Below are 15,500 nucleotides of genomic sequence, written 5' to 3'. Positions count from 1 at the left end.
GATATCTTGTTAGTTAAATTTTTATTATTCAACAGCACCTTCACCCACTCTCTCTACACTAAGATGAGTTTTCTCTGCTCTGGACTGGTTCTAGGAACCGTGATAATAAACCTGGTAGCGCTCTGATAATGATTGTAGTTTGTTGTTAAATTTCTAGTTTGTTTATTAATTGATTACGGGCCAATTGGACAGGAAAGCAAAACTGTTACAAAGTATTAAGAAAAAAGACGTAGGTTAAAAAACAAATATGTATCGAAATCCAGTTGTAAATTCAAATATTTAGAAATGTTCAAAGACTTATAATTTGGTCGAAAATGAACCAAATGACACCTTTTTTTCTTCAATTTCTATTCTGTTTCTACTTTTTTTCGTGCCTATTATGAACAAAAATTGAAATTTAGTTTCCCATTCTCGATTATTTATCTTATACTTCTATTTTCAATTTTAAAATTCCCTAATTGTTTAATTTTACGGTCACTATAGCTCGGGGTGTGAAATCAACATGATAGATTATTTTCTACTAGGAAGATACTTTTTTTTTTAAGTAAATCTATTATAGAGGAATTTTTCCAAATTTTTTTGAAAAATGTTCATTTTTGATAAAAAATTAGCAAAACGGTTGACCCTAAAGGCCATCTCTGCAACTTCCCGCTTATTTAATACTTAAGCTATTAAATTCTCACTTCTTACGTTTCTGAGCTCTTCGAGTTCTAAAATATAATTTTCGAGGCATTTTGAAATCTCCAAGCTCAATAATCTAATAAAAGCTTGATAAAACACTATATTTTGAATTTTCAAACTGCAATAACGTTTGAATAAATGTACCGATGTTCACACGGTTGGCAGCTTTCGACGATGTTTTTTTAAAATCCATAATGAATTCTTGAGTTCGAATTAATCGATCTAGAAATTACGAAGTAATGTAAAAAAAAAAACCCTTATTTTCGTTTTCTTTCGAAAACGATAATTCACGAACGAATCAACCGATTTTGATCGGGCTGGCAGTGATCGAAGTGATTTTTTTATGTTAAGAGCTGATTAGCTTTTGAAATTGATCGGTAGAGCCGTTTAAAAGTTATTCCAAAAAAACCACATTTAAAACAATTTTTTTTGTAGTTTTTTTGAAATTTTTCAAAATCTACCGATCCCAATTAATTCAAAACCTAAGTTTGGTCAAGCTGCCCAAAAGTTATAAGAGGGTCACATACATACATACACATACAAATGCATACACACGCATACACATACATACATACATACATACATACATACATACATACATACATACATACATACACTCGGCGTTTTGCCGTCACAGGAAGCTTCCGTGACTATCCCTGCGAGGGTGTCACTATGTATATATATATATATATATATATATATATATATATATATATATATATATATATATATATATATATATATATATATATATATATATATATATATATATATATATATATATATACAGGGTGTCTCTGAAGTGGCGGGAGTAATTGTTGGGGTCGATAGAGAAAAAAATACTGAATCGAAAGTTCCTGAGCCAAAAATTTTTTTGGGCCATAGAATTTGAGTTATGAATTAAAAACGATAGCCAATCAGAAGCGCGCTATTCGAGAAATGAAAATGAGCGGGGAAGTAGAGGAGACGCGAGAGTGAGATGCTGCAATAGCAGCTTACTCGCTCACACAAAGCCGAGCATGAGAGGGGATTGTGACGCTATGAGCCGAGTACGTAAGTGTGAATGAGTGGATGTATGAGGTCGCAAGCGGACGGCTTAATGTATGAGTGTGTGTCCGTGTATCGCAGCATTATTGGAGGCGTTGTAACGCTGAATTAAAGCTAACCGGTTACTCTAAGACAGAGGAAAAAATTTTAATTTTTATTTTTATTCGAAAAAATTTAATAAAAAAATAAAAAGGCCCAAGATTTAACCAGACCCACAGAAACGGAGAGTAAATTTTTAATTCTCATTTATTTTGCTGGGGATTATTTTCAAATACAAAAAAAAAAAAGGCTAAGATTCAACTGGAATCCAAAAAGAGATGGATGAAAAAATTTTATTTTTTATTTTTAATCAGCAAAATTATTTTTCTTTAAAAAAGAGCCCAATCTCGACTGGAGCAAGAAAAAATGATTGAAAAATTTTATTATTAATTTTCAATCAACAAAATTATTATAAAAAAATAAATGGGCCCAAGTCTCAACCGGACCCAAACAAACGGATAAAAATTTTTATTACTTACTTAATTTGGTGGAAATTATTTTTAAAAACGAAGAAAATTCCCAAGACTCGATCGGACCCAAAAAAATAATTAAAAGAATTTTTCCTTATTTTCAATCACCAAAATCATGTTTCTTCAAAAAAGGCCCAATCTCAACCGGACTAGAAGAAACTGATTGAAAAATTTTATTTTTATTATTAATCGAGAAAATTATTTTGAAAAAAAAATAGGGCCCAGAATCAACCGGACAAACAATGGACTTGAGTTCAATTTTTTTCTTAATTTATAATTTGACATTCTACCTGTTAATTCACCGATAGATAATTCTAATAAAAATATCAAAATTATTCGGACTTGAGTTCAATTTTTTTCTTAATTTATAATTTGACACTCTACCTGTTAATTCACTGATAGATAATTCTAATAAAAATATCAAAATTATTCGGACTTGAGTTCAATTTTTTTCTTAATTTATAATTTGACATTCTACCTGTTAATTCACTGATAGATAATTCTATTAAAAATATCAAAATTATTCGGACTTGAGTTCAATTTTTTTTTAATTTATCATTTGACATTTCGCTTGTTGATTAAGTGATTAATAATTTTAATAATAATATCAAAATTATCAGGACTCGAGAGCGATTTTTTTTTAGTATATTTTTTTACATTTTACCTGTCAATTAACTGATAAATAATTTCAATTAAAATATCAAAATTATTCGGACTTGAGTTCAATTTTTTTTTAATTTATTAGTTGACATTTTACCTGTTAATTAACTGATAAATAATTTTAATAAAAATATCAAAATTATCAGGACTCGAGAGCGATTTTTTTTTCAATTCCTTATTTGACATTTTACCTGTCAATTAATTAAAAAATAATTTTAATTAAAATATCAAAATTATTGGGACTTGAGTTCAATGTTTGTTTTAATTTATTTTTTGACATTTTACCTGACGATTAATTGAAAAATTATTTTACAGAATAATTCCCAGCAAAATAAATGAGAAATGAAAGTTTTCCATCCGTTTGGTTGGGTCCGGTTGAGTCTTGGGCAATTCCTTCTGTTTTCAAAAATTATTCCGAGCATAAGAAATAAGTAATAAAAATTTTCTATCTGTTCGTTTTGGTCCGGTTGAGTCTGGGGCCTATTTTCTTTTTTGAAATAATTTTGTCAATTAATAATTGATAATAAATTTTTTCAATCAGTTTTTATCGTCTTGTCAAGATTAGGCTGATTTTTGTTCAATAAATTTTTGTTTGTTATTGTGAAAAGAGAAAATAAATTTTTTTGCATTCTTCTATTCTTGGCTCTGGTCGAGTCTTGGGCATTTTTTCGTTTTTAAAAATAATTCCTAGCAAAATGAATGGGAAATAAAAGTTTTCGATCCGTTTGTTTGGGTCCGATTGAGTCTGGGGCCTATTAATTTTTTTTTAAGAATAATGTTGTTAATTAATAATTGATAATAAAATTTTTCAATCAGTTATTCGAAGTCTGTTTGAGATTGGGCCTTTCTTTTCAAGGAAAATTAATCTTGGTGATCAAGTAATAAAAAATTTCTATCCGTTTATTTGGGTCCTGCTGCGTCTTGGGTCTATTTTTTTTTCTTAATAATTTAGTTAATTAATATTTAGAAATAAAATTTTTCGATTTATCTTTTTCGGGTCCGGTCGAGTCTTGGGCAATTTTTTTGTTTCGAAAAATAATTCCCAACAAAAAAACAGGAATAAAAGTTTTCTTTCCGTTTGTTTGGGTCCAGTTAAGTCTGGGGCCTATTTTCTTTTTTAAAAAATTTTGTTGATTAAAAATTCATTATAAAACTTTTCAATTATTTTTTCTTGCTCCAGTCGAGATCAGGCCCTTTTTCAAAGGAAAATAATTTTGCTGATTAAAAATAGAAAAACAAAGATTTTCAATTTATTTTATTTCGGGTCTGGTCGAGTCTAGGGCATTTTTATCGTTTTCAAAAATAATTTCCTGCAAAATAAATAAGTAATAAAAATTATTTATCCGTTTGTTTGGGTCCAGTTGAGTCTAGGGCCTCATTTGTTTTTTTAATTAGTTTTGATGATCAACAATAAAAAATAAAATTTTTGGATCATTTTTTCTGGGTCCGGTCGAAATTGAGCCTTTTATTATAAAAAAGTTAATTATGATGATTAAAAATGAATAGTAAAATTTTTTTATTCATCTCCCTTTCGGTCTGATGGAGTCTTGGGCATTTTTTCGTTTTTAAAGATAATTTCCAGCAAATTAAGTAAGTAATAAAAATTTTCTATCCGTTTGTTTAAGTCCGGTTAAGTCTGTGGCTTATTTTCTTTTTTAAATAATATTTGATTAATAATAAAAATAAAATTTTTTAATTAGTTTCTCTTAGTCTGTTTGAGATTGGACCTTGTTTCGAAAAGAAATTAATTTGGCTGATTGAAAATGAAAACAAAATTTTTCAATTTATTTTTTTTTTTTTGGGTCCGGTCGAGTCTTGGGCGATTTTCTTCGTTTTTAAAATAATTCCCATCAAAATAAATAAGTAATTAAAACTATCTATCTGTTTGTTTGGGTCCGGTTGAGTCTGCGGACTATTTTTTTTTTTAAATAATTTTGTTGATTGAAAATTAATAATAAAATTTTTAATCATTTTTTTGCTCCAGTCGAGATTGGGCCTTTTTTAAAAGAAACAATTTTGCTGATTGAAAATAAGGAAAAAATTTTTGTACTGTTATTTTTTTGGATCCGATCGAGTCTTGGGCATTTTTTCGTTTTTAAAGATAATTTCCAGCAAATTAAGTAAGTAATAAAAATTTTTATCCGTTTGTTTGGGTCCGGTTGAGACTTGGGCCCATTTATTTTTTTATAATAATTTTGTTGATTGAAAATTAATAATAAAATTTTTCAATCATTTTTCTTGCTCCAGTCGAGATTGGGCTCTTTTTTAAAGAAAAATAATTTTGCTGATTAAAAATAAAAAATAAAATTTTTTCATCCATCTCTTTTTGGATTCCAGTTGAATCTTAGCCTTTTTTTTTTTTTTTTTTGTATTTGAAAATAATCCCCAGCAAAATAAATGAGAATTAAAAATTTACTCTCCGTTTCTGTGGGTCTGGTTAAATCTTGGGCCTTTTTATTTTTTTATTAAATTTTTCGAATAAAAATAAAAATTAAAATTTTTTCCTCTGTCTTAGAGTACCCGGTTAGCTTTAATTCAGCGTTACAACGCCTCCAATAATGCTGCGATACACGGACACACACTCATACATTAAGCCGTCCGCTTGCGACCTCATACATCCACTCATTCACACTTACGTACTCGGCTCATAGCGTCACAATCCCCTCTCATGCTCGGCTTTGTGTGAGCGAGTAAGCTGCTATTGCAGCATCTCACTCTCGCGTCTCCTCTACTTCTCCGCTCATTTTCATTTCTCGAATAGCGCGCTTCTGATTGGCTATCGTTTTTAATTCATAACTCAAATTCTATGGCCCAAAAAAATTTTTGGCTCAGGAACTTTCGATTCAGTATTTTTTTCTCTATCGACCCCAACAATTACTCCCGCCACTTCAGAGACACCCTGTATATATATATACACTACTGGAAAAAATTAAGGGATCAAAAAAAAATTCCAAATTTTTCGGTAGTTTTCAACAGGCCGTAACTTTGAGAGAAATGGTCGTACAGGAAATAAAAAAAAAGGAAATTGTAGCTCCAAGTGTCTAGTTTTTGGATTAGAACTTCAAAATTTTGTAGCCTCCGTGGTTTCTGAGTAATCGTAGAAAAACCAGCAACAAAAAAATTCTCAAAATTTTTTTAGTTTTTTTTTTTGGTCTACGGGCGTGGAAAAAATTTTGTTAGCTTAACCACCATAAGGATCGGATACTTTGTTCATTTAGCTTTAATTTCTTTTTTAAACACCCTGATACGTCTACTCCTCGCTGAGATATCGGTCTTCAAATGGAAAAGGATCTTTTTGTCTTTGATTATCGATATCTCAGCAACCAATGATCGCACAGAAAGTTAAAGGTGGGTTTCAAGAACTTGAATGAATTCCCCTTAACGACAATCCATTGTTTTTTCGAAAAAAAATTTTTTCTTTCCGTCACATGAATTTGAAAATGCAACAAAAAAAGGGCTTTTAGTGGTTTTTTGGAAAATCAAGCGCTGGATCGAAAATATTGAGGAAACCACTAATGTTAAGTGTGCCTTTTACAGTTCAATATGTCCACAAAAACCCTACAAAGAATCAAATTAATCCAGCCAGCCGTTTTTTTGTTTCACTTGATCGAATTTTTGAAAAAATTAAAGGATCACGTTTTTTGCTCTGAAAAGCTCATAATTTTTAAAAATGAGAAAAAAATTGTTTTTTCGAGCTTTTTCCACATTTTTGTTCCAGAAAGTGCTTAAATTGAAAAAAAAAAATTTTTTTGAAATTTTTTCTCTTGAATAGTTTAAGAAAACAATTACCGCCGGCATTAGCGTTATCCAAAGCGTACCACGTGGAGGTCGCGCGGTCGGATTTACGCTTCTGTGTGTGTGTGTGTGTGTGTGTGTGTGTGTGTGTGTGTGTGTGTGTGTGTGTGTGTGTGTGTGTGTGTGTGTGTGTGTGTGTGTGTGTGTGTGTGTGTGTGTGTGTGTGTGTGTGTGTGTGTGTGTGTGTGTGTGTGTGTGTGTGTGTGTGTGTGTGTGTGTGTGTGTGTGTGTGAGAGGTATTTCAGGAGAATTGAGACCCGGTGGCTCGTCAGTTCCACCGTATTTAATGACTCCAAACTCATTATCTGAAGGTTTTTGTTGGTTCAATACCGGGTATTACCACCCCTGTTTTCAATAACGGCTCTCAAACGTTCAGCCATGTTTATGCAGACGGTAATTTGAGGCTGCGGAATGGTATTCCAAATGTACTGAAGCGCGCGCTCCAAAGCAGCTACGTTCTGCAAATTTGGATACTCTCTGCGCAACCGACGGCCCATTATATCCCCAAACGTGCTCTATGGGGTTGAGATCTGGACTCATTGCTGGGTGTCGCAACAATGTGATGTCATGCCGCTCAAAGAAGCGCCGGGTAATGTTGGCTGTGTGTGGACGTGCATTATCTTGCATCAATATGAATGACCTCAGATGTTGTCGTCTGCGCAGAACAATGGGCCTTAAAATTTGGTCGATGTAACGTCTAGCTGTCAAAATTTCGCGTACAATTACCAAAGGTGTTCTCCAATTTCGTGAAACGCCGCCCCACACCATAACTGATCCACCGCCGTAGGCAACGACTGGACGGACAAAGTTCTGGCGAAAACGTTCTCCACGACGGCGCCAAACGAGAGGACGTCGATCGTTGCCATACAGATTAAAACGAGACTCATCAGTGAATAAAACATTTGTCCATTCCCTCAAGTTCCAATTTCGATGATCGTAAGCATACGCTAAACGAGCTCGACGATGTCTTGCTGTCAACAGGGGTACACGATTAGGATGTCGTGCGTGTAACCCAGTTTCACGAAGACGGTTGATGATTGTTCGAGAGCAAATGTTTCGCACTTGATGCCGTCGTCGCTGTTGCTGTTGTTGTTGCTGTTGTCTGCGATTGGGGAAGTTTCGAGCGACAATATTCGCATTGACGAAAGGTTGTCGTCGAACTTCTCTAACAATTGTTCGATCATCGCGGGCATTAGTGACTCGATGGCGACCTTGTCCGGGGCGACGATGATATTGATTCGTCTCTTGGTATCTGGTATAAGCTCGAGATACGACAGATTGACTTACACCCATCCGGATAGCAACTGCATGTTGAGTGTAACCTTCGTCGATACGAGTCACTAAACGAGCGACTTCCACCTCCGATAAATGTCGTCTAACCATGATTAAGCATCAAAAGTCAGAAATTTTCAATTTTGACCAAAAATTAAAAAAATTTTTTTAGCGCAGAGGGATTAGTTTTGAAAAAACTGTTGAATGAAGCGATGTGCTAAGGATTCACAAAAAGAAAAGAAAAAAAAAACTCCGAAAAGCGTATGAAAAAAATCGAAATTCGATTGGGGGTATTAACTTTTTTTATTAATTTTATTAAAAGGAGATCAGTAGAATCAAGGAATGCAGCGGTAGAAAGGTGATAAAAATCATTGGGCGATGGTTTTTTGAGTTTCCTTAACTTGTTAAAAATAAAATTTTTCCAAAAAAATTTTTTTTTAAATTTTTTTTTCGAAAAAATTTTTTTTTTTTGAAAATTTTTTTTTTTGAATTTTTTTTTTTGAAAATTTAAGCACTTTTGGAACGAAAATGTGGAAAAAGCTCGAAAAAACAATTTTTTTCTCATTTTTAAAAATTATGAGCTTTTCAGAGCAAAAAACGTGATCCTTTAATTTTTTCAAAAATTCGATCAAGTGAAACAAATAAACGGCTGGCTGGATTAATTTGATTCTTTGTAGGGTTTTTGTGGACATATTGAACTGTAAAAGGCACACTTAACATTAGTGGTTTCCTCAATATTTTCGATCCAGCGCTTGATTTTCCAAAAACCACTAAAAGCCCTTTTTTGTTGCATTTTCAAATTCATGTGACGGAAAGAAAAAAATTTTTTCGAAAAAACAATGGACAGTCGTTAAGGGAAATTCATTCAAGTTCTTGAAACCCACCTTTAACTTTCTGTGTGATCATTGGATGCTGAGATATCGATAATCAAAGACAAAAAGATCCTTTTCCATTTGAAGACCGATATCTCAGCGAGGAGTGGACGTATCAGGGTGTTTAAAAAAAAGAAATTAAAGCTAAATGAACAAAGTATCCGATCCTTATGGTGGTTAAGCTAAAAAAATTTTTTCCACGCCCGTAGACCAAAAAAAAAAACTAAAAAAATTTTGAGAATTTTTTTGTTGCTGGTTTTTCTACGATTACTTAGAAACCGCGGAGGCTACAAAATTTTGAAGTTCTAATCCAAAAACTAGATACTTGGAGCTACAATTTCCTTTTTTTTTATTTTCTGTACGACCATTTCTCTCAAAGTTACGGCCTGTTGAAAACTACCGAAAAATTTGGAATTTTTTTTTGATCCCTTAATTTTTTCCAGTAGTGTATATAGTATATGTAATAAGGTTCTGGGTTCGAATCCCAGTCCGAACTATTCGAATTTTTTCTCGCATATTCTATACACTCACATTAAGTAGTTCCTCTCCCTAATCCTTTCTCAAACCTTTCCCACAAAAATATCCTGTTACGTGAATGTTGGAACGCTTCACGTAATGATTATCCGTAACTCCTATTCTTTCCCGCTTCACAGCATTATTTTCGAATTTGAAAAAATGTGGAACGCTTCACGATTTTGCGTTCATACTCGATAGGCCTTATTAGGTGACTGAATAGTAATTACGGACAGTGTCTCGGATAGCTTAACTGGTAGAGCCTTTGGCTCGTAACCAAACGATCCGGGTTCGATTCCCGGTCTGGGCTGTCCGAATTACTTTTTCAGTTACCGAAAATTCCTACTGAGTAAAGGTCCTCCCCTTCCCCCTTTATCCTTTATTTCCCCCAGTTCCCAAAAATTTGTCTTTAATGACAAATTTAGCTATTATATATGGCTATATTAGATAACAGTAAATATAATATCAAATTCGAAAATAATGCTGTAAAGTGGGAAAGAATAGGAGTTACGGATAATCCTTACGTGAAGCGTTCCAACTTTCACGTAACTGGATATTTTTATGTGAAAAGTTTGGGAAAGGATTAGGGAGAAGAACTTCTTAATGTGAGTGTATAGAATATGCGAGAAAAATTCGAATAGTTCGGACTGGGATTCGAACCCAGAACCTTCCGAATTTATATATTAAGTAATTATTATTTAGTTATTAAATAAATAACTAAATTATAATTCAAACATTACGATATTTATAATTATATAAATTTATAATTTATATAAATATAAAATTATTTATAAAAAATTTAATTGGGAAACTTTGAATGCTCACCGACACCTTTCAAAATTAAGCTAAAAATCTCTCCTTGCAGGGGAATTTTTTTTTCGATATATAGGTTCATTTTAACCCATAAAAACGATAGGTTAGTTTTTTTGGCTCACCCTAATAATCATATATGATTATATACAATTATATATAGTTATATATAAACATTTTTCCTCGGTTAGTGTAGCTTCCCAACATTTAAAGAATTTTTCAAATCAGTATCGTAGATTCGGAGCCTGTTCAATGCAAACAAACACATAAACAATCAAATCTTTTCTCTTTACAATATAAGTATAGATTATGGTGAAATTAAAAAAATTTTGATTCTGATTTTTCAATTTCGCATCAAAATAACGATACTGTTGCACGGCACATTACAAGACTGTTATGTACAGCTGCTCACTCGTAGCACACTTCAGAATGCGTCCAAAAAATGATTATTCGTAACTTACTAAAGTTTTAAACATCAAAAATATTAAAATTATTTTGAGGATTTTATCTTGGTCTGCATCAATCATAGTAGAATCTTTAAGATTAATCTATCTAGACCAATGTAACCAATCCGTTATCGAATTTTCAAGTTAAACGATTAAGCTTTCAAGAATCGCGCTTGCAAATTGAATAAATTTTCTTTTATACTTTTAATCTTTTTGAGTTTACGTATGTTCAAATTTATTGAACTCTTCTCAACGTGACATTGAGTTAAAATGTAATGAGAGTGTAACCGTGGGGTTTAGCCCAGGTCCAGTTAGCTACCCCTTTCCTCTTTAGAAAGGGCACCACTGGGATTTTAGACACGGTGTCCCAGAAACCGGAGGAGCATGAGAAGGAAAGGACAGGGTCGTGAGAAGTCCGAGAAAGGCTGCGAATAAAACTGAGAGAAATTATTAGAAAAATATAAATGATTTATTCAATTTAAATTTCAAACTTAACAAATTTCCTTATAAACTAACGTAAATGTGAGAACCTCTCACCTACGCTAAATGGCCCTTGCCGATTTTTCCTATAACTAATTAACCAATTTATTCAACCTCGTCACTCCGACGGAATATCTCAATATCTTAATTTCCTCGTCAACCTGACGGAATACCATAAAATACCAACTAATTACCTCGTCAACCTGACGGAATACCAATTAACATAATTTACCTCGTCAACCTGACGGAATACCAGTTAAAACCTATTCCCGACTGCGCCCCCGACTCGGGCGTCTACGCAGCGGTTTCCTAACTTAATCCGTTGTACCCCCGACTCGGGCGTCTATACAACGTTTCTAAATACTCACTAAATTCCATACAAAAATCGTCCACCGGACGCTAACTTAATACACACTTTCTCTAATTACTCAAATTTCTTCGAATTACTAATTATCTAAATTCCTTGAATTTTACGCTTAACATTTCTTTAATACCAATTACCAAATTCACTAATTTAATTCATTACCAAATTTTATCAATCAAAATTATTCAATTAAAGTCAATAACTATTTTCTCAATAAACTAATTTACTAGATTTACTAAATTAATTAAATTCAGCCCAACGGCCTAGAATTAATTTTACAAAATTTCAAATTTCAAATTCTACAAGTTTAACAAGCCTCATTAAATATTCAAACTGCATATATTCCAAAGTGACCTTGACTATCTAAATTACACAAATGCTTCTACTATTTCAACTTAATCAAATAATTTTAACTAAATAATTTCCCATAACTAAAAGGCTTGTAACAACTAATTAATTGACATTTATGAATAATTTACTTATAAAAGAATCTACTAAATTAAAAGTGACATCTGAGACAATAGCGATCATTAATTGACAAATTTTGTTACAGTTAATTCGGCCTCTCAATTTTCAAATTCAAGCTTGGCCTGAAATAATTGTAATAATAATACCTGACTTAACTTTTACAACTCTCCAAACGTTAAGTGAAGTCCCGGTGGAAACGGGCGAAATCAGCGGCTGATTGGTCTCTCTCTCTCGTCTCCAATAAACTTTCCGGCTCCAAGTAATGGGTTCCCAATTCCGGATCGTAGATTGACTTCCTTCTTGATGGTCCTGAATCTCGATGACAGAATTTATTACACAGCACTCCACTGACTCACTTGTGCCAAAAGCCTCACTGTCTCAAAGCGTCACTGGCTCAAAAGCCTGGCTCAAAAGGTGTTACTTGTTCCAAGGGCTGGCTCAAAAAAGCGTTACTTGTTCCAGGGCCTGGCTCAAAAAGCGTTACTTGTTCCAGGGCCTGGTTCAAAAAGCCTTGATGTTTCTTTTGTCGGATCTTTTATAACCCTTGACTCCGAGTTCTCGAACTTTCCTATTGTCAACCCTGCTTCGTTTTTTGGGGACAGCAGTGGGGACTTTCGATTTGCACGCCCGGTGACAAGTCTGAACTACTTGTCAAAATCGAACGGTAAGGGAAAACCCTCATTTATCGTGGCGTCAATAAAGTGGTCGATAACGACCATGGGAAGTTCAGTTTTCCCTGTCACAAGAGTTTATGTTTTGGAAAAATTTTTAACTTTCCGCTAAGAAAATCGAGAAGTTATTGGTTATACCCCGTTCTGCAAAAATCGAGTTTTCATCAGATCTCGACTTTTCAACGGGTTATTCTGGTCTAGAAGCATAAAATTCATGTAATTTTTAAAGTGCCGTAAAAAAGGCAATCAAAATTCTTACTATCCCGTTTTTTATGAGTTATTTATTACCCTTATAAGAATACAGAAAAAAATTAAAAAAGTTGAAAATTCAAAAAATTTGCAGCTGATGAAGTGGGAGGGGCCTCAAAAAATTGGCACGTAGCTTTACCCACGAAATTTTTACTCCGAAATTTTTGGTTGGATAAATTTGTTTATGAAAGTTAATCCTAGGATTCGAAAAACTGTATCGAATGCTAACAACCGCGTGAAAATCAGCTTAATCATTCAGAAGTAATTGCAGTTTGAAAATTTTTAAAATATTGTCTTATTAAACTTCTATCAGTTAATGTCATAAGTGCAATTTTAAGTACTTAAGTATGAGATTAGCGGAAAGTTGCAGAGATAGCTATCAGGATCAACCGTTATCCCAATTTTTTTACTCAACGTTCGACAAGTATTTAAATGTTTACTAGTTCTATAATTAACTCTTCAGTACCCACGTTATCCGGCTCACCTTTTTTACTCTCGCTATGAGAAAAAATCTCACATTTAATTAACATATGATCTAAACAAATATAGCGGTAGAGCGCTTATCAATAAGAGCCAATCTATGCCGTAGGAAGTCAAACACCTCGATTTTTAACAACCTCTAATACTCTTGCCAAGAAAAAAAATCTCATGTCCGCTAAAAATCATTTTTTTTGTTATTTCTTAACAAATTTAATGCATTTTTATTGCATAGATTTTGAGTATATAAATTTATAGGAAGATAAAAGAATTTTCAAGTGGCCTTTCCATTTTAATTTAAATAAATAATTAAGATTGAAACTGAACATAAGTAAAAATCTCGTAGCGTGGGTACTGAAGGGTTAAGATGACGTATGATAATGCTTAACAAGTTAAACTTAAAAAAATCGAATAAACATTAACATAATTTCAAGAAAATTAAATGTTGATATAAAAATAATAAAATATTTAATTTGATTTGTATGTTACGAAACTAAGTCCTTATACGATATATATATATATATATAATTTTAAAAATTTTGATAATCAATCCAATTGAATACCATAGTTTTTAATAAAATGATCATAATTTGTTCTACTAACTATTATGCAGTCCTAAGCGAGCATTGTTTCTCACTTATTGATTGACTGCTGGGTTAGTTGTCACTGTAGGATTTGTTATACGGTATGTAGATATGACATTCTTTCTGATTTTAATCAACTTTTATTACTTAAACAATTTATTGATTTCGCAATCTACTTAACGTGGAAATGAATGTGTTGAAAATTAAATAAAAATAATAATTACTCATAACACTTACGAATCGAAATATTTTTAAAGGAAAAAAGAAACAACTGTCACTATTCAGATAATCGATTATCAAACCATATAATTTATTATATAGACGAATTAAAACATCTATTTTGTTTATTAGATCTGGTAAGAGATGAATACACTTTAAATCAATAGTCAATATAATAAAAAACCAAGTCTAAGACTATAATTTTGTACAAGCAAAACAATTAAAATATAGCTGATATTTGAGCAAAGTCAGCTGAGAGTGGACGAGAAACGATTGAATCAAAATACCAATAACTAATGCGCATGCGCAAATCTTTTATAGTAACATTCAAACACTTCACGAAGTTGTAATATCTTATATTTTCTTCTTTTTAAATTTATCAGATGGATCGAAACTTGAGATTTTAAACATATAATGACAATGGTATTTAAAAATCTTCTTTGATTATAAATAGACTCATCACTAGTTAATTTCAAAAAACATTCATTAGCAAATAACCAAAAAAGAAAAATATTTTAACAGCATAAATTTCTTAAGGCGGTTTTTAGAATCGAGAGTAGACAATTAGTTGTTATAAAATATTTCAATTTATCAAGCCAACCTCTAAAATGATCAGAGAAAATCTTAAATAAGCTGAATCTTATAACATGAATAATTTTAAAAAGTATTGATTTCAGTAAAATTTTTCATCATTTTTTGAGTGATGTCCATATGTATGTACCTATATAAATGTGTAAACGTATATATACCTGACTGGGTCAAAAAAATTAACTATTTTTTTTTTGTTTATCGAATATGTTATTTGGTATGAAAAATAAATTATTTTGAGAATTTAAGCCCTTAATTGACTTGTAGACATTTTTTAAAGAAAATTTTATGGTCTAAAAAAAAGACTGATTAAAATTTTTGATCAGAAGAACTTTTCTCTCATATCCACGTCTTGAAAATTAGTATGATTTCACACTTTGATCTTTCAACTTTGGAATTTTGTTAGTCACTTTAAAATCAATATCCGGAAAAAATCTAATACCCATACAGGAAGCCCTAGAGTTAAACGACGGGGCCATGTCTGGGACATTATTGGCAACCTTATCTTGGCAAACCTATATTGTCCCATGCCCGAGCCATAACTGGGCAATCAGCCTTGACCATTCCAATGATTATCCAGGCTTGGGCCAAGACTAAATAACCTAGCCTTGGCCAAGCTTGTGTAATAGGGTGGGTCAAAAAAATCGAATAATTTATTTTTGATTTTATACTCTGAAAAATAGGTTCGTAGACACCTAAAAAGAATTCTCTCAAGTATAAGCTCTTAATTATAACGGGAAGGTCCTCCGCTTTGCGGGTTTCTATTTTTTTCGAATAATCAGATAAAAAAATTTA

General features: G+C 32.2%; 1 protein-coding gene and 1 non-coding gene across 2 annotated transcripts in view; one reads left to right on the top strand and one right to left on the bottom strand.

The window, feature by feature from the left end:
• The window catches only part of LOC141535524 (uncharacterized), a 227,502-nt gene extending 213,179 nt beyond the window's left edge, over positions 1-14,323 (bottom strand). Inside the window, exon 1 of the mRNA XM_074255488.1 lies at positions 14,136-14,323. The gene's annotated coding sequence lies outside the window, so the exon portion shown is untranslated. The remainder of the gene's footprint in view (positions 1-14,135) is intronic.
• On the top strand, positions 9,587-9,659 carry Trnat-cgu (transfer RNA threonine (anticodon CGU)). The gene has a single exon. It is a non-coding gene; the product is annotated as a tRNA-Thr (tRNA).
• Positions 14,324-15,500: the final 1,177 nt, after the last annotated feature.

This window comes from Cotesia typhae, unplaced genomic scaffold, assembly GCF_013202065.1.
Source record: "Cotesia typhae breed Kobodo isofemale line unplaced genomic scaffold, CoteBio_Ctyphae scaffold_13, whole genome shotgun sequence".
Taxonomy (NCBI): domain Eukaryota; kingdom Metazoa; phylum Arthropoda; class Insecta; order Hymenoptera; family Braconidae; genus Cotesia; species Cotesia typhae.
The sequence above is the reverse complement of the archived record's forward strand: the minus strand, read 5'-3'. Positions and strand labels throughout refer to the sequence as shown.